The following is a 20,016-nucleotide window of genomic DNA, read 5'->3' as shown; positions in this document are numbered from 1 at the left end:
ACTAACCTCTCCACCGACACATTTATTGAGCCGCTCAATATACCTTTTCTGGTGCCTTGCCAATACTAGACTCGCTGAGTACTTTCCTGTGCTATATTCCTCAGCAGAACCCTTAAGTCGGTATGGCATGACGGGTTTATGTTCACTCGCATCTGAGTAGCATAAAACCTCCAAGTACCAAAATTAAGGCCATTGCACAGAAGGCTCAGACAGAAAGCATATTGCATTTTGTAGGTAAAGATTTTTGTGACAATATACGAAAATCCATCTAATCATTGTGATAACTTTCAAAGAACTCATAAACCCAACTAAATTTCAAATTAGGGTTTTGAGCTTCGCGCCATATACTAGACCCCGTTGGTCGAAACCACGCCTAGCCAAGCTAGGCAACCAAATTCGTCGCAGCGCGCTGGAAGTGTGACGCGCCCTAGCTTGATGGGCCCCACTTCCCATCGACCAATCAGGTCTCCCTTAATGCACCATACACATTCCAAACAAGGCCGACCCCATATTGCTTGCCGGACCCCTTTCCATCGACCAATCAGGTTGCTCCAAACCTGTCACGGTCTCAAAAGAGGTCGTTAATACTAAGCTAACTTCCAAAAACGTACTAGCTTCCCAAAACGTGTCGCACACACTAATTAGGGTTTCAACACACCCAAACCTTAACCCAGGTAAGACGCAACCAAATTCGTCCACGATGCTAACTTTGGCCACGCCGCAACTGGCATACTGTTATACCACGGCTACTGGCACACCACCAGCACGTCGCTATGCCACGGATACTGGCACGCCACCATGCCACAGCTGCTAGCACGTCGCTATGCCACGGATACTGGAATGCCACCATGCCACGGCTACTGGTACGCCACCATGCCGCAGCTGCTAGCACGTCGCTATGCCGCGGCTACTGGCACGCCAGCTATGCCACGTCTACTGGAACGCCACCATGCCACAGCTGCTAGCACGTCGCTATGCCACGGATACTAGCACGCCACCATGCCACAGCTGCTAGCACGTCGCTATGCCACGTCTACTGGAACGCCACCATGCCACAGCTGCTAGCAAGTCGCTATGCCACGACTATTGGCACGCCACCATGCCACAGCTGCTAGCACGTTGCTATGCCACGGCTACTGGCACGCCACCATGCCACAGCTGCTAGCACGTCTTTATGCCACGGCTACTGGCACGCCACCATGCCACAACTACTTGCACGTCGCTATGCCACGGATACTGTCACGCCACCATGCCACAGCTTCTAGCACGTCGCTATGCCATGACTACTGGCACGCCACCAAGCCACAGCTGCTAGCACGTCGCTATGCCACGTCTATTGGCACGCCACCATGCCACAGCTGCTAGCACGTCGCTATGCCACGGATACTGGCACGTCACCATGCCACAGCTGCTAGCACGTCGCTATACCACGGCTACTGGCACGCCACCATGCCACAGCTGCTAGCACGTCACTATGTCATGGCTACTGGCACACAACCATGCCACAGCTGCTAGCACGTCGCTATGCCACGGCTACTGGCACGCCACCATGCCACAGCTGCTAGCACGTCGCTATGCCACGGCTACTGGCACGTGACACGCCACCATGCCACAACTGCTAGCACGTCGCTATGTCACGGCTACTGGCACGCCACCATGCCACATCTGCTAGCACGTCGCTAAGCCACGGCTACTGGCACGCCACCATGCCACATCTAATAGCACGTCGCCATGCCACGGCTACTGGCATGCCACCATGCCACAGCTGCTAGCACGTCGCTATGCCACGGCTGCTAGCACGTCGCTATGTCACGGCTACTGGCACGCCACCATGCCACAGCTGCTAGCACGTCGCTATGCCATGACTACTGGCACGCCACCATGCCATAACTATTAGCACGTCGCTATGCCAAGGCTACTGGCACGCCACCATGCCACAACTACTAGCACGTCGCTATGCCACGACTACTGGCATGCCACCATGCCACAACTGCTAGAACGTCGCTATGCCACGACTACTGGCATGCCACCATGCCACATCTGCTATCACGTCGCTATGCCACGGCTACTGGCATGCCACCATGCCACACGTAGCAACCTGCTATACGTTTTCCACAAAAACACTCGAGACATCAAAACATTTCACAAACTGGGGGATACTCATCAGGGTATTGTTCTGGTGGTTTACAGCGTGCGGCGTGCAATACGCCCTTTACAAGAAAGTGTTATAAGAGTGAGGCGTTTATTAAATGCAAGAAGTAATGGTGAAACATTTTCTTCATTTTGGAAACATCAATTCCAGGCGTTAACCGTTACCACTTTCTTCCCTTACTCAACCGTTTCCACTTCTCACGAGTCCAGGGTAGGTTTCATTACGACTTGTATAAATAGGTTTCACCTATTTCCACCAAAAAACAAGTTTTGGTCAGGAGAATAATACACATCAGGAAATCACCTGGTAGCTTTCCATTTAGCTCGCCAGTTCAACTCTCGGATACAAGTCGCAAAACACCCACACTTCTAGAATCAACTATTCTGGCCTCAACACTTTCTTCGCTTCCCTCCCTTAGACCAACCCTTATCCTTCACTTTGTGACTGAAGAAAACCTGGAACGGCCATTTCTTGGTTTAGGCCAGGGTTGTACATATTGATCTCTCGAATCAAAAGTACTCCCGTGCAGTACATTTTTTTGGGTTTAGATTCGTTTCTCACCCGCACTCACACGAAATTACGGAAATCAGCCGAAACTGTTTTCACCCACAAACACTACCATAAGATTAAGATTATTATGAGGCGATTGATATTTCTAGGCTGATATCCGGGAATATAATTCTGGTATATCCATTGGTTCATGTTCACCTTGATTTATCAAAAGACGGAATAAAACTCGTAGGTAATTCTGTGGGAGACAGATTTATCTATTCCTATAGATTTTTCTGTGTGAGACATATTTGTTTATCAAGTCTTCGACTTTGGGTCGTAACAATTCTTGGTTGTGGATGAGATCAGCTAAAGGAATCAAGTGCGTAATATCCTGCTGGGATCAGAGACGTAAGGAGCGCAACTGTACCTTGAATCAGTGTGAGATCGATTAGGGTTCAACTACAGTCCAGTCAGAAGTTCATTGGTAGTAGGCTAGTGTCTGTAGTGGCTTAATACAGTGTGGTGTTCAAATCTGGACTAGGTCCCGGGGTTTTTCTGCATTTGCGGTTTTCCTCGTTAACAAAATTATGGTGTCTGTGTTATTTTTTTCACGTTATATTTTGTTATATAATTGAAATATCACAGGTTGTGCGTTGAGATCAATCAATTATATAATCCAACCTTTGGATGTTGATATAAATTGATTGACACTTGAACATTGGTCTTTGGTACTATTCAAGTTTTTTTACATAATAATCAGGATCGCGGATTTCTATCTTTTTGATTTGTTGATTACATTGTGAAACAGAGATATAAACTCTTTGATATACTTTTCTCTAGATTGAGTCTGATTGTCTAGTTAATTCTCTTGAAAGTATATTGGAGTTTGTCTATTCAGATTCCCATACGAAATATTGGGTGTGGTTGTTAGACCCCCGCTTTTTCAATTAGTATAAGAGCAGGCAAACACATTAAAGTCCTTATAAGTCTGTGTTTGTAGCGATCTGAATATGGACAAAAATGTTATCTCCATAATCGTACCACCAGTCTTCGATGGCTCAAATTACTTATGGTGGAAAATTGCTATGCGTGCCTTTATTCAAGCGCGTGATTTTCAATCATGGGTTTACGTAGTTAAAGGCTATAATCCTCTGGTTGTTGCAGAAGGCGATGCAACTGTTCCAAAGGATATTGGTGCATACGAACCTGCCGAGATTCTCGCTGCAAAGAAAAATTATGACGGGTTAAATGCTATCATTCATGCCTTTACCCCAGATCTTCAGCACCATGTGACTACGTGCACTCGGTCTAAAGATGCTTGGGATATCTTAGGAACCGTATTTGAAGGGAATACCTGTAAAAAGGAAGCTAGGCTGCAAAACCTAAATTCTGATTGGGAAAACCTCCGTATGACTGATGAAGATTCATTTGATGAGTTTAATCACAAAGTGTCTGAAATTGTTAATGCATCTTTTGCATTGGGTAAGACTATTCCTGAAAAGGACATTGTGATGAAAATTTTCAGATCGCTGCCGTCCAAATACGACTCTAAAAAGCATGCCATCGTTGAAGGTAATAACCTTGCAATTCTTTCCAGAAACACTCTAGTTGGGAAGTTAAAGATCTTTGAGCATGAGCATACATCCAAATCCGGGAAGGATGGTTTTGTCCATTTTGCTAATGAGTGTCCAAATCGGAAAAAATACACTGGGAACAAAAGTCTAGCTGCAACTCTTGATGAAATGTATGACAACTATGATTCTAATGAAGACGAAAAGTCAAGTGTTGCACTTCTTTGTGAAAATATTGATTTTGATAATTGTAGCAATACATACATCAATCTTGATATTCTTTCAGAATAAATCTCAACCGGTCTGGAAGAAAAAATGGATCTACCTGTTTCTATTGGAAACTCTTTTTCTGATTTTCAGGTTCCATTATGTGTCTAGCCGCGTACACATATCGGGCGTCTGAATCATCTTCCAGGTTGACATGCTCTTATTGTTCTCTCAAAGGTCATGAACTTTCAAAGTGTTTCAAGTACAAACAAAAAATGAGATATGTCAACAAACTTCAACGAAGAGTGAATCGATTAGCAAACAAGGTCAAACTTGTTCAAAAATCATCAGAGGTATGTAAACGCATCTCTTCTTCAAAGAAGTTAGTTTCCAAAGAAAAGACTAGATCATTAGAGAGAAATTCATGGTCTAAACACTATGAGAAACAGGGCTCTATGAATTCCTTTCGAAAAGGATATGGTGGACAGATTATTGTTCACCCCAGCACAACTTAAATTGTGTTGGTTAGTGCATCTTGTCTCATGTGCCTGATCAAAAGAGACAAGATTATGCACACCTCAGGCTTTAGGAAAAGAAAATTCTTTTAGATTTTTTTGATTTTTTTTTCTTGTGTTTGCTCTGCTGAGCATTGTAAGTCTGGAATTTGTGCTTCTTTTCATATCTAATCGATATTTGAAAGGACTTCCCATTTAATCAATAAAAGAGGGTTATTCTTGATAATTCTACCCTCTTTAGGGTTGAGAGTTGAGTGTGCGTGAACTTATGTGTTTAAAATTTCCGTAACCCTACATTCCTTTTTCCTTCACTTGAAACTCTTTTTATCATAAGACTGCTTGTTGATATTATCTTGTGATTTCCTCTCACAATTCCGCTCATATGGATACTCCAAGCATTATGTTGTCTGATGGAAAAGATGTTAATATGATTGTTAAGCCATCAATCATGAAGGAAAAAGATAAATCTCCGTTACCTCTAACTTTGAAAAGAAAAAGAAGGAATGTGAGGAAGCCAAGATTTGTTCCTTCAAATTCTCAGAAGTTTTCTGGTGTTCTTGAAGAGTTGAAGGAAACAAACAAGGAGATTCAGGAAATAGATCATATTGCTTTGAGAACTCTTCAAATTCAGAAGTCCCTGGTTCGGCATCAGTTCAAAAGGTTTGTTGGAATTGACTCCTTTCTTCATGAACCTTATGTTCCCATGGTTGTTGACAACAAGGAGTTCAGGGACGATAAATTTTTTTCCAGAGGTCTCAATGTCTAGGAAACTTCTTATAAGAATTTATTCTTATATTTTTAAGAAAGATAACTAGGGTTTGGAATAGCCAGTATTGTGAGTACACATAGCTATTGCCAACGTTTTCATCTTGCAATGTTTTTAGATTTACTTGTTTAAATTCTAAAGTTTATTTGGAAGATGATTTTTGCAGCATTAATCTTTATGGTTTTATATATTGCAAAGTGTTATGGGATACGTTGTTTATGTCCGTGAACCTTGAATGTCCCATACTTGTTCAAAAGTTAACTCTATTATATGTTGGTATGAAAATATTGATGAAAGATAATATGAAATTTTGACTACAAAAGTTAAACCTTTTATGTCATTATGTAAATATTTATGGAAGAAATGATGAACTTTTATTTACAAAGATTAAGTCTATCATATGTCATTGTGCAAATAGTGATGAAAAATAGAATGCATCTTTGATTATTCCGCAGTATTGGTCTTTCCTTGATCCACATCTTTGTGCACATACTATGTTGCTCCGTAAGTTCTCTTATGTTGAGCATGACCAATTGAATTGATCATTTTTCTTGTGGTTAATTCAATTGAGATTTTTGGATACAAATTCATATTCTTATGTGATTTGTTAATGTCCAAAGAAATTATTCTTTTAGTATAAAAGTAAGGTCGCTCTTGTTTTTCTTTCGGGAATGAAATTTTATGGGGGAGAGTTCTTAATTGAACTTGTGCTTAATTACCAAATCTTTGTCGGGAGTGCGGCTGTGGAATATTGTAGGGGTTATCTTGTATCTTTATAAACTCCTTGATGAATACACTAAGTTTTGACTATGTGAAATCATCGAAACAAGTAGATATGTTGTTCTCTTTTGGTCATGAAGTATCTCTATAAAAATTTCATGAGGATCCCACTAGTTTTCATACCTTTGCCAATTTATATTGACAAAAAGGGGGAGAATTAATGTGTAATTCACACTACAAATACATATGATTTACAGATCATTATGTAAGGAGGTTTTCATATTGAGATGAAGTATTCACTAAGGGGGAGTGATACATATCACCTTAGTATTGTTGTCAAAGTGTTGATGGTGGTTTTTAGCTTAGGGTTAAAACTGTAAACCTTCCATCTGATGTGATGTCACTTTGTAAGGAAACGGAGCCATGAGTGTCAACCTCTCCACTGGCATACTTATTGATCCGTTCAATATACTTACATGAAATTTATCCAGACTGGCGCATGTAGCAACCATCCCAGATGTTCTGTAAATTTCGGCGCCTTGCCTATATTCACTTAATATAAGTTTATTTGAATGCTTTATATGCTATGTTCCTCGGCTGAACCCTTAATGTTGATATGGAATGACAATTTGTGTTCACTCGTGGCAGAGTAGCATGAATTTCCAAATATCAAGGATAAGGTCTTTGCATAAAGTATTCAATCAGAAAGCATGCTGCTCTCTGGAAATGAACTTAAAAAACTCTGTGTCAACACATGGAATTCAATCAATTTCTTTTGCGCCTTGCGCAGTATACCAGACCTTGCTTGTCGAAAGTAAGCCTAGGAAAACTAGGTAATTAATCCTCCATGGATTAGTAGGTGCAAAATCTTGCCCAGAATAAGAAAACAGGAAGTCGCGGCAACAAAGGGTGGCGTGGACATGCCTTAGGCCAACTGGCGCCACTTTCCATTGGCCACGCCCCATCCTAAATCGGACTTATTTCCCTTGACCAATCAGGTCGCCTCAAACTAGCCACACGCACATAAGTTGTGGTTGGGCCCTTACTTGTCGGCGCCACTTCCCATCGACCAATCAAGTTGCTCTAAAGCCGCCACACTTACACCAGAAGTGTGGTCACGCCCATTCTTGGACGGCCCCTCTCCTTCCTACCGACCGATTAGGTCACTAGGGGTGTAGCCGCGCCTTATGTTTCGCCGTCCTCTTTTCTTGACCAATCAAGTCGCTCTAAACTCGCCATTATACATTAAAGGCCAAACGCGCCCTGCCGCGCCACCATATTAACTGGCAACCCAAACTCGTTCTGCCACAACAACATTGGCATGCCAACATGCCACCCTTCCGCAGTAACATGACAACATGCCACTCTGCTGCAGTAACATGCCAATGTGCCACAAATGACGCCACTACATGCTAATCCACTTTTTGTTCGTGGTCAATGCCATAACGGACTCCAATTAGGATTTCATGACCAAAACAAGACTTTTGCTTCAGTAGCATTAGCCGAAACCCTAATTTTGGTCATAGTCTACAACATTCCACGAGCCAATTTATCCATGGCCACACCGCCAAGACGTAACTTTGGCCACGACGCCAAATCCTATCCTTGGCCACGACGCCAAGCCCTAACTTTGGACATGGCGCCAAATCCTAGCCTTGGCCACGCCGCCAAGCCCTAAATTTTGCCACGGCGCCAAATCCTAGCCTTGGCCACGCTGCCAAGACCTAACTTTGGCCACGCCGCTATGCCGCAGTCATGTCGCACGTGCTAAATAGAGTTGCAATGCGCCAAACCCTAATTTAGCTAAAAGTTTCCATGCCAACTGAGTCCAGTGACTCTCCTAAGGCCCCAAGATTAACTTAGAAACAATGCCAATGTTTCCGAAGCCATATTCGGGTCTAACACCAATATGCCAAAACAGCTGCCACGGCTACGCCACTGGCATGCCGTTATGCCATGGATCCGCCAGGCGCCACTTCACTATGCAAACAAGATGCGGCCATAATCAATGGCCATCCTTCCTCATGAGATGCAATCTCGGACATCCAAGTTCGCCACCGAACCGACAGACTTGTGGCAACTTTTAGGCGACCCGCCACCTAAATCTAGTGGCCATGACTACGCCAGGCACCACCGTGCCACTGACATGCACGAGCCATGCCAACCATGCTGGACAACCATGTTGCAATGCCTCCGGCATGCACCATTACCAGGCGCCAACGGAAGGTATACATAATCAACGGCTACCCTTCCTCATGAGATGCGATCTCAGCCATCCAACCACCAAATTGCCAGACTTGTGGTAACTTTTTAGGCGACCCGCCGCCTAAATCTAGTGGCCATGTCTACGCCAGGCGCCACTTGCAACACCGTGCCACTGACATGCACGAGCCATGCCAACCATGCTGCAATGCCGTTAGCATGCACCAAAGGTTCCATTGCGCCATTACCAGGCGCCAACGGAAGGTAGCCATAATAAATGGCTACCCTTCATCATGAGATGTGATCTCAGCCATCCAAGTCTGAAACCAAATTTCCATACTTGTGTCAACTTTTTAGGCGACCCGCCGCCTAAATCTATGCAATCTCAGCCATCCAAGTCTTCCACCAAATTTCCAGACTTGTGGCAACTTTTGGGCGACCCGTCGCCTAAATCTAGTGGCCATGGCTACTCCAGGCGCCACTTGCACCACCATGCCACTGACATGCATGAGCCATGCCAGCCATGCTGCAATGCCGCTGGCATCCACCAAAGGTTCCATTGCGCCATTACCAGGCGCCAACAGAAGGTAGCCATAATCAACGGCTACCCTTCATCCTGAGATGTAATCTCAACCATCAAAGTTCGCCACTGAGCCGGCAAGCTTATGGAAAGTTTCAGGCAACCAGCCAAGACAAGCCTAATAGCATCGCATGCTATTTTCCTGCGGCAAGCCTCTTGATTTTAACTTGCCTCACGTAGCAAAGTGCTACATGTTTTCCATGAAAACACTCGAGATATCAAACATGTCACAAACTGGGGGATACTCATCAGGGTATTGGTCTGGCGGTGTACAGCGTGCGACGTGAAATACGCTCGTTACAAGAAAATGTCATGAAGAAAGGCGGTTAGTAATGGCAAGAAGTACTGGTGTAAACGTTTCCTTCATCATGGAAGCATAAATTCTGACGTTACACGTTACTCCACTCTTCCACTACTCAATCGTTTCCACTTCCTACAGACCAGGGTACGTTTTACTATGACTTGTATAAATAGGTTTCACCTATTTCCACCAAACAACAAGTTTTGGCCAGAGAACAACACAGTATCCATAAATCACCTGGTAGCTTTCCATTCTGCTAGCCAGTTATACTTTCTGATACAAGTTGTAAACAACCACACCTTCAGAATCAACTATTCTAGTCTCAACACTTTCTTCATTTCCCTCCCTAAGATCAACCCTTGTACTTCACTTTGTGACCGAAGCAAGCCTGGAACTGCCATTTCTTGGTTTAGGCCAGGGTTATACAGATTGATCTCTCGAATCAAAAGTACTCCCGTGCAGTACATTGTTTAGGATCTAGACTCGTTTCTCATCCACACACACGGATTTACCAAAACCAGCAGAAACCGTTTTCACCCACAAACAATTGGCGACCACAGTGGGAGAATAATCTCTCGGTTGCAATATCAATTTCCAATTTCATTTTTCAATCCCGATCTCAAGATGGTAGAACTCAGGTCCGGATCAGCAACAAACCCTGAAAACACTAGTGCTGAAATCATCCTCGGTATTAACGTTCCTTCCAGTGGCATTAATACGCCACCTGTCAACACCAGCGGTGCGGAAAATGTTCCTTCAGGCGTTACACCTCCGGTCACCAGATCCAGAGCCTCTGCGCTACCCCAACGTTTCTTCAAGTATGACACCTACAACCGTCACCAGAGTCGCTGCTACTCCACCATCAGTACGAGAGAATGGAGGAGCCAGAAGAAGCCGATCTCCTCTTATCATTATTGATTTGATAGACAGACGAAAAGTTCTCGTAAGGCTCAGACAGACATGGCTACAACTCAGAAAGAGATACCAATTTCCTCAAAAAACTAACGGAGCGGTTACCACAAGAGTCATGTCAACCCCAGATGGAGCTGACAAGGAATACTTTTAACATCCGGCGCATGCACTTCTGCAAGACGCGCGTTTATAAATGAAGAGGCTCGCTTTTCTCTTGAACGCCAGTAGAAAGGAATCAACAATCCAGTTTCATCACACGTGAAGATCAGGAACGACTTCTCCAAAATCGAGGCAAAGAAAATCAACAACCCTCCTGAGTTCACATAGACCCTCTTCCCGTCAGGAACTGCATGATTTCTGGGGACTTCGCCCACAAAATCGTGCAGTATATGATGAAATATTTATGTGAGATTCTGTATTTCTACAAGGCACAACGTCAATACATATTTGCATCCCTCAACCACACTGTATCAGGAAAGCAGTTGTTTCCATCCAGGGAAGTCGTTCCCAAACCTCAACCTTTCCTAGAAAGCACGATTGATAGATGGAACTGGGGACTCCTAACCGCTTCTCACTTGAAGGATGTCGAGTTTGACATCACGCTGATTGACGCGGCCTCCGACTTCAACATTGTAACCATCAAGGCTCTGAGAGTTGCAATGTAAAATCAAACATAAGAAGCGTATTCTTTCCCATGAGGATAAAAACACGACTTGCCGACCAACACTATTTGTAACGTCTTCCCATATGCCATATTATATCAAGTCGTTTTTCGAAGGGTTAATAGTGCCCTCACTGGAGTTTTCTCTAGGAGCCGCTTCGATGTTTCTCTCCAGGAGCCACTTCAACGTTCTCTCCAGAAGTCGCATCGCTTCAACCTTATCCAGTAGCGGATCCGCTTCAACGTTCTCCAGCAGCCAATCCTCTTCAGCATTCTCTCCATAAGCTGCTCCAGGATCCGAAGCCGAAGCTTTAGCGTTTTGCTCCATAAGCTTCAATGTCCTCTCCAAGAGCCGAAGTCATTTCAACGCCTCCTTCCTGCCAAGGATCATGCGGTAGCCGCCACTTCTTCTGCCAAAGATCGTGTCGTAGCCGCTACACTCCTTCATTCCAAGGTTCGTGCCCGTAGCCACCACAATCCTCCCTGTCAAGGATCGTAATCACAGCCAGCCAAGGATCGCGGTTGTGGCCACTTTTGATCCATCTCGCCAAACCTCGTGGTCGTTGACAGTTTACTCGCTTACGCATCCAGACGATCCCTTTGCTTCCATGTACCCCCATGCAATTCCAGCCAACCTATTTTGGTTCCTACGACGATGTAGTCTCTTCTGATCATATCAGCTTCCAAGAACTATTGCTGCTCGTTTGTCGATACCAGCCAGAGCTTTACCATAGCAACAACCACTACAAAGTTTCACGTGGAAGAGGTAATAGAGTCACCAGTACGGATGCAAGATGATGTTTTTATCATGGTCAACTCACCGACCATACAATTTAGAAACATGTGAACCACACTTGGGGACTGAGGCTCTAGACGGGATCCCTTCACTGTCAAATCTCAAAATACACGGTCAACCAAAAATTCATAGCCACGACAAGGTCATCCACCTTTCAAAGGTGTAGCGTAAGAATATCATCACCTCTCTGTCTAGAAGGCGCCTGCGGAACTTTACGAGGCCGCGACGGAACCCAATCCTACTCAGAGAAAACAACTTCAGTAACCAAAGACAAGTGCGACTGGGGACTTCTCATCACATTCCATCCTAGACAACAATCAAAGATTCATGAGATAACTCCAGAGACGCGACCGAAACATTTTTCTTGAAGAAACAGTGGAAGCCACGATTAACAACATAACTCTCTCACTTCTACCTCTTCGTCATCCAGAATACTTCGTCCATGTGATTTTCCAAACATCCCAGCATCGCATCCAGGAGATTACAATAAGCTTGTATCGAATCCCAGAGGCGTAGATTTAAGGTGATACAATCGAAGTAGGCTACACTTGCGGACTGAAGCCTTCTGCAGGTTTAGAAGTTTAAACGCAATCACCACCTTAACAGCGAATGCAGCAGAAGCACATCTTTTACGAGAAAATAGGCTCAAGATAATTACACATGGGGACTACCAGCATGGGATGCCTTCACTTCCCTCAACCAGTTTATTTCTGATGTCAACATCGTCACTGTTGATGTTTCACGAGCCGCGGGAATCTCTCAACATGAAGTCGTACACGTGCATCAAAGACTCCAAAAATACGCCACGGAGATACATTCACATATCCGGCCAAGCCATCGGATCTAACAGAAGTATAACTGGGGACTGCTCACCGCATCTCGTTCCATTCAATAGTCCAAGATTCATAGGATGGTTCAAAGGATGTCGCTTGGAACGAAGTCCTTGAAGACTTGATAGCAACACATCGGCAACGGAACGTCTCTCAACTCATCTATTTCACCCAATGGCTTCAGAAGATTTCGATCATACAAGCATCCATAGCATATCATCATGGAAATCAGAAAGTCTAGGTACCAAATAACCTAAAGTCAAGGATGAACCAACAACACAACCATAATCTCCAAGATTAGCCCTGACATTATTTCATCCATCCATCCCAAGAGTGTAATGGAGTTTGGTAAATTTTGAAAAATCTACTGGAGAGGTGATGTGATTTGTAGATAATGGTAAAAGTGGTTCGATTCTCAGACTTGTGAAGGATATTAATTAGATTTAAATCCTAATATTAAAATAGAAAACTCACTAAAAATTATAGCAAACTCAATCAAAGATGATATCAATACTAAAAGAAACACTGAGGCTAAGATTCCACTATTTTCCAAGTTCAAAGTGATTAAACCAATACTTATATTTATGCAATTTTCTTGTTTAATTTGATTCTAAAATATTGCAACAAGTAGATTTTCAAAAGTAATAATTGTAAATACCAAGTATGAAGCATCAAAAGTCTTAAAACTGAGCATACTCCATCAAAATAGATCACAATCACTCAAATAAAAATCGTATTCAATAATATTTCAAGGCAAATAATCATATAATTATTGCAAATAAAAAGATATAATAGAATATACCACTTTTTGTTGGAAAAATAGCTTCCTCTATCGCCTCAGCAATGGGGTTTAGCTCCTCATATTAATCATGATCTCAAAATATGTGTTTGTTGCTCAAAATATGATTAAAAGAGTGAAAAGTAATAACACAGATTGTTTGCAACAGTGTATTGGTGTTGCAAAACAGCTGTTAAAATGGAACTGTTACAGAAAAACTGTTGCTTTGTCGCTGATTTAAGACTGCCCTGAAATAAGACTGCCCTGAACAGCTTAATGTCTTCAGCTGTTAAACAACGACACTTTTCTGCGACTGTCTACCGAGGGTCAATGTTCTTCAGCTGTTCTTCTTCTTCAACAGCAGCAGTAGCAGAAACAGAGTTTGGTAAAGCCTGATTTCTTCTTCTCTGGCTCTCCTTAGGTTCCCAAACTCTTGACACCCCTTCTATATGACCCAAGACATCTATTTATATCAAAAATACCGATTAAATCTCTCCCAAATCTTCCAAAATCTCTTTCCTTCTCTTTACGGATAAGTTGCGACAATTTCTTGTTTTACGATTTCTACGCGTTTCTGAGCTTTCCTTTTTATTCTAAACTCTTCCTTAGATAGATACAAATCTTTGGGAAGGTTTACAGCATTTTAATCACTCTAAAATTCCCTAAAACAGGTCACACACGTGACTTTCCATATTTTCTTGTTGTGAGAAAAATCCGTCGTTTGAGCCCATTTTAATCGATTTAAACACCCATATCAGATTCCTAGACCCATAAGGAGTCTATCCTATGAAAATCAGAGGTTTAATCGACCTCAAACTCCTCCAAATCACGATCACCAAAAGTGTTCTTTAACTGCACTATTTTCCCGCCAATTTTCTGGTGTTTGAATGTTGAAGATGGTTGCCCCTTATCCAGAGTAGGGGTGCGATTAGCAGATGCCTGGAAATGGGATGCCCCTTAGTAATTAGGTTACCCATTATCCAAAGTGAGAGTCCGGATAGCAAATGTCCTCCGGGTGCTTTCCGACAACTTTTCGAGCCAATTTTTTCCAAAAATGTTTATCAGCCAAAAATACCTACAAATAAATAAAACACCATAATAAGTACAAAAATGAGCCCTAACAATATATAGAATCGAGACAAATCGGACACAAAAATGTGTCTATCAAATACCCCCAAACCTATTATTTGCTAGTTCTCGAGCAAAAATAAAATTGAAATAAAATCCTAACTCACTGTCGCAGGCATTGTCGATTGCATTTAGCGTATGCAATAAGCCTTTAAACCCCTAGGTGTCCCTAGTGGCGGAGTGTTGTCTCCGGAGGGATTACCAGAGGTATACCCACAAAACCTTTTTACTCCAGACCCTAGCTATCTACACAGAACCTTGGAAGGCACTAAAGAACCTCCTTGGTCGGCATACTTATTGACTACAGGAGGAAGTACCCTGATGCGAAATTCCAATTGTTGTACACGAGTTTGCACTCAAGCATAATAAAATTCATATGAAGTGACAGAGCTCTACTCAGATAGTTGCACTATGGACATCAATATCCGGAGTCGAAACTAATCACATGGATAGATCAAGAAGATGGATATAGAAAAACATAGATGGTTTTGATGTTTACTAGGTGAACGGTGTTTCTCATATCTGTCTGAAGGCCTCCGCCAAAATGAACCTATCCTAATAGACTGAGATACTAGTCTGACTAATATCAACACACTGGCATTTACAAGGGAACCAGTGATTGATAATCCTAACTCTAGGTCAACACAACTGGCATATACAAGGGTTCCAGTGGTCGACTTTATTGAATTTATTCCAGTTGGTCAGATGGTCTGGTCTTTTTTTTTAAACTCTTTTTTTTTCTACATTTTTTTTTGGGTATCTCAATCACTCTAGTTCACCCTAGCATTGGTAACAACTTGAAATCGTGAGCCCCACCTAATCATTTAGAGAAACATAGTTTAAAAACAAAACAAAATAAAAACAGAAGTGAAAAGGACTCAACGAGATATGGTGAAACTATCATGTTATATCTAACACCTGAGCTCTGTGCTTTTATGAATAGACTCTTTAGATGTTGCCATCTATTCAGATTAGTTCCTCAACTCCTACAACCAAAATGCTTCCATCCACTTAGATTGGTTAGTGCCATCCTTAATAGGGATAAATTTCTAGGCTTTGGAGTTTAATTATTGCAACGAAAAGGTAACAAAAAGTTCTACCCCACCCCCAAACTTAAATCTAACATTTTCCTCAATGTTTCTAATCAAAGAACAATACAAAAAATATAAGTAACATGAAGAAATAGTAAAGAAAGAAGTCAGAAAGATAGTAACTGGGTGAAGTGTAACCAAAAACCTACAAAAATATTATACAACATACAAAATCGCCTCGATGGTCAATCAAGGTAAACAGGGTCCTCCTGAGGGACCTCCTCAACATCACCTGTAGGAAAAGGCTCTAAAAAGGGCTTCAATCGCTGACCGTTAACCTTCGAAGAACTACTACCATCTGGTGTCTCAATCTCAACATCGCCATGAGGAAAAACAGTACGGACCACAAAAGGACCGGTCCACCGAGAGCGCGACTTCCCGGGGAATAGATGCAAACGAGTGTTATACAGAAGAACTTTTTGACCTGGAGAAAATGACTTTCGTAAAATATTCCTATCATGCACAAGTTTCATTTTGTTTTTATACTCCTTAGCACTATCGTATGCATCTCTACGAATCTCGTCCAACTCATTGAGATGGAGCTTTCTTTGAGCTCCTGCCTTGTCAAATGAAAAGTTTAAGTTCTTAATAGCCCAATAAGCTCGATGCTCTAACTCAACAGGCAGGTGACATGCCTTTCCAAACACTAAACGATAAGGTGACATTCCAATGGGTGTCTTAAACGCAGTACGACAAGCCCATAAGGCAGCCTCGACGACCAGTCTTTCCTATTTGGATTAACTGTTTACTCTAGAATACGTTTAATTTCCCTATTGGAAACCTCTACCTGACCACTAGTCTGAGGGTGATATGGGGTTGCTACTTTATGGGTAATACCGTATTGTTTCATTAAAAGAGAAAACGGTCTATTACAAAAGTGAGAACCTCCATCACTAATTATAGCTCGCGGCGTACTAAAACGTGTAAGTATATTCTCTTTCAAAAACTGGACTACGACCCTGTGGTCATTCGTTCTACACGGATCCGTCTCAACCCACTTAGACACCTAGTCTACAGCGACACGTATGTAAAGATAACCAAACGAACTAGGAAATGGACCCATAAAATCAATGCCCCACACATCAAAGACCTCAATCACTAAAATAGGGTTCTAAGGCGTCATATTTCTATGGGAAATGGTTCCTAACTTCTGGCAACGCTCACAATAAATACAATGACTATGGGAATCTTTAAACAACGAAGGCCAGTAAAATCCACATTGCAAAATATTGCAGTCGTCTTCTTAGCACTAAAATGACCCCCACATGCATATTCATGACAAAAGGAAATAATACTAGACTGGTCACTCTTAGATACACATCTCCTAATAATATGGTCCGGACAATACTTAAACAGATAAGGATCGTCCCAAAAGAAATGCTTAACCTCGGCTAAAAACCTAGAACGATCTTGCTTACCCCAATGTTGAGGGATTCGACCAGTAACAAGATAATTCACTATATTTGCATACCAAGGTGATTGGGAAACAGAGACCAATTGTTCATCAGGAAAACTATCCCTTATAGGAAGGGAATCACTAGGGGAACTAACAACTAGCCTAGACAAGTGATCTGCTACTACATTTTCTGCACCCTTTTTGTCACTAATGTCTGGGGAAAATTCCTGTAACAATAGGATCCATCTAATCAATCTAGGTTTGGTATCCTTCTTAGATAAAAGGTATTTCAAAGCAGCATGATCTGTATAGATTATGATCTTAGAACCTAATAGGTAAGACCTAAACTTATCCAAGGCAAACACGATGGCTAAAAGTTCCTTCTCGGTAGTTGTGTAGTTCATTTGGGCATCATTCAAAGTTTTGATAGAATAATAAATCACATGAAGTAATTTGTTTTCTCGTTGTCCTAAAACGACGCCTATAGCATAATCTGAAGAATCACACATAATCTCAAAGGGTAGGTTCCAGTTAGGTGCCTAGACTATCGGGGCAGTAGTGAGTAAAGTTTTAAGCTTCTCAAAAGCCTCTAAACAAGCATCATCAAAGACAAACTTCACATCTTTTGCAAGCAAATTGCAAAGAGGTCTAGAAATCAAGCTAAAATCCTTAATGAATCGACGGTAAAAACCTGCATGCCCTAGGAATGACCTAATATCTTTTACGGTTTTTGGGACCTGTAAAGTCTTAATAAGGTCAACTTTGGCTTTGTCTACCTCTATACCCTTTGAAGAGACGATGTGCCCTAATACAATTCCTGATTTAAGCATTTTTCCCAATTAAGCACTAAAAAATTTTCCTTACACCTAGTCAACACTAATGTCAAATGATGCAAGCACTCATCGAAATCGAAAGATGAACCAAACATTGAAAAATCATCCATAAAGACCTCTAAGAACCGTTCTACCATATCAGAAAATATGCTCATCATACAACGCTGAAAAGTTGCAGGGGCATTACATAACCCGAAAGGCATGCATCTATACGCAAAGGTACCAAAGGGACAGGTAAAGGTGGTTTTCTCTTGGTCTTCTGGTGCAATAACGATCTGATTATAACCGGAGTAGCCATCTAAGAAGCAATAGTGACTATGTCCAGCTAATCGCTCTAGCATTTGGTCGATAAAAGGAAGGGGAAAGTGATCCTTCCTTGTGACCTTGTTCAATTTCCTATAGTCAATACACACACGCCATCCCGTGGTCACTCGGGTTGGGATTAATTCATTATTATCATTCTGGACTACAGTGATACCTGATTTCTTGGGGACAACCTGAACAGGGCTGACCCACTTACTGTCTGAAATTGGGTAAATAATACCCGCATCTAACAACTTAAGCACCTCTTTTCGAACTACCTCTTTCATGTTAGGGTTCAGTCGACGTTGCATCTCCCTAGAAGGTTTGGAGTCTTCCTCTAAATGAATCTGATGCATACACACAGTAGGACTTATACCCTTAATGTCTGCTATAGTCCACCCTAAAGCTTCCTTATTGTCTTGAAGTACATTTACTAGCCTACTTTCCTGATCACTATCCAAATTGGAAGCTACAATCACAGGTAAAGTCTCAGATGGGCCTAAAAACACATACTTTAGAGTATCGGGTAGTGGTTTAAGGTCCAACTTTGGGGGCTCTTCTAAAGAAGGAATTAGGGTAGTCTCAGAAACTGGTAACGGTTCGAACCTAGCTTTCCATCTATCAGTGTCTAACACAGGGGTAGAATCTAATAGAGCATTCACCTGTTCAATAGTGCTATCGTCGTCAAAATCTAAACCAAAATGGGATAGACAACTTTCTAATGGGTCTTCAGACAAGATGTTTGGTAATGACTCCTGAACTAAGGCTTCTATCATGTTCACCTCCTCAACACATGTGTCATCTAGCTCATGAGGTTGCTTACTGACATTAAAAATGTTCATCTCCATAGTCATATTACCAAAAGATAAACTCATCACACCATTTCGACAGTTAATGATCGCATTAGACGTAGCTAAAAATGGGCGACCTAAAATCACAGGTATCTGGTTCTCTGGGTCAGGGACAGGTTGGGTATCTAGGACCACGAAATCCACTGGATAAATAAACTTGTCGACCTCAATAAGAACATCCTCGATAACACCTCGAGGGATTTTAACAGACCTATCAGCTAACTGCAGTGTCATCTGAGTAGGTTTCATTTCACCAAGTCCTAGCTGTAAGTATACATGGAATGGCAGTAAGTTCACACTGGCTCCTAAGTCAAGTAAAGCTTTTTCTACCCGGAAGTTACCTATTGTGCAAGCAATGGTAGGAGAACCTGGGTCTTTGTACTTTGGAGTTGTGGTGTTCTGAATGATTGAACTTACGTGACTAGCTAAAAAGGCTTTCTTATGGACGCTAAGTTTTCGCTTTCGCGTACACATATCCTTAAGGAACTTGGCATAAGCAGGAATTTGCCTAATTGCATCTAATAAGGGAAGGTTTATGGTAACTTGCTTAAAAACCTCCACTATGTCATTAAAGTTCGATTCCTTCTTTGTTGGTACTAATAGCTGAGGAAATGGGGCTCTAGGCCTAAAATCAGACCTTTCAGGAACCGAATTCACATCATCAGAAACTTTATCAGTCTCTTCAGCTACTGGTCCTGAGAGGTGAGATCCTGAGGGGTGAACTACAGTATGTTCACTATCGGGCATGGTTACCTTATTGTCTACAACTCTACCACTTCTAAGGGTTCTAACAACATTCAATTGATTCGATGGTTTTGCACCTAATTCATGAACTCCTCTAGGGTTGGGTTGTGTTTGACTAGGAAACTTACCTTTTTCTCTCAAAGAATCACTTATCAGACCAACCTGGGTTTTTAACTCGGAAATAGCC

The sequence above is a fragment of the Papaver somniferum genome, chromosome 2, assembly GCF_003573695.1.
Source record: "Papaver somniferum cultivar HN1 chromosome 2, ASM357369v1, whole genome shotgun sequence".
In the NCBI taxonomy this organism is placed as follows: Eukaryota; Viridiplantae; Streptophyta; class Magnoliopsida; order Ranunculales; family Papaveraceae; genus Papaver; species Papaver somniferum.
The sequence above is the reverse complement of the archived record's forward strand: the minus strand, read 5'-3'. Positions refer to the sequence as shown.